The sequence below is a fragment of the Triticum dicoccoides genome, chromosome 1B, assembly GCF_002162155.2.
Source record: "Triticum dicoccoides isolate Atlit2015 ecotype Zavitan chromosome 1B, WEW_v2.0, whole genome shotgun sequence".
NCBI classification, from domain to species: Eukaryota; Viridiplantae; Streptophyta; class Magnoliopsida; order Poales; family Poaceae; genus Triticum; species Triticum dicoccoides.
Genome location: NC_041381.1, coordinates 387,204,467 through 387,205,416, shown reverse-complemented (window position 1 = coordinate 387,205,416; position 950 = coordinate 387,204,467).

Here is a 950-nt window from a genome sequence, read left to right as displayed (position 1 = left end):
ATCCAAACCAAGCATCATTAAGAACTAGGAAATATAGCAATTGTATACGTTTCCATGTATTAAGAGCAGCCAAATTCGATTATTCCTTACATGCACAACAATACAAAATTCTACCCACGACAATTGGACATTGCATTGCAGAATTGAACCAAGCAATTAACTAAACACCACAACAAATGAACAAAACATTAACTGAGCACCACATTGCACAATATAACATACTCCTAAGAGAATATCAGACAGTTAACCAAACCAAGCTGTAACGCCCCAGATATACTTTCCATATTTGTATCCAACTCTTGCCGTCTCCGGCGCTAAGTTATATTTATTTTTCGGGTTTGGGTTTTTGTCTCCGTGTGTTGTTTTCTTTTTCGTGCATCTCTTATCATGTCATCACGTGCATTGCATTTGCATACATGTTCATCTCATGCATTCGAGCCTTTTCCCCGTTGTCCGTTTTGCATTCCGGCGCTTCGTTCTCCTCCGGTGGTCATTTCTAGTCTTCTTTCGTGTGTGGGGTTTAAACATTTCCGGATTGGACCAAGACTTGCCAAGCGGCCTTGGTTTACTACCGGTAGACCGCCTGTCAAGTTTCGGGTCATCTGGACTTCGTTTGATACTCCAACGGTTAACGGAGGGACCGGAAAGGCCTCGTGTGTGTTGCAGCCCAACACCCCCCAAATTTGGCCCAAAACCCACCAAACTTTGCTCTATGTCCTAGAGCGTTCGATCACGATCGTGTGGGCGAAAACCGCACCTCATTTGGACTCTCCTAGCTCCCTCTATGCCTATTTAAACACCCCCCATTTCGGATCTCGTCTTCCTCCCCGTCCTCCTCAAAAAAAAAACCCAGAACATCTCCCCGCACCGACGGACACGTCCACCCCAGCCGGACGCGTCCGCCGCCGCGCCCTCGCCCAACCACCGCGTGCCACGTGGCACCGCCGTCG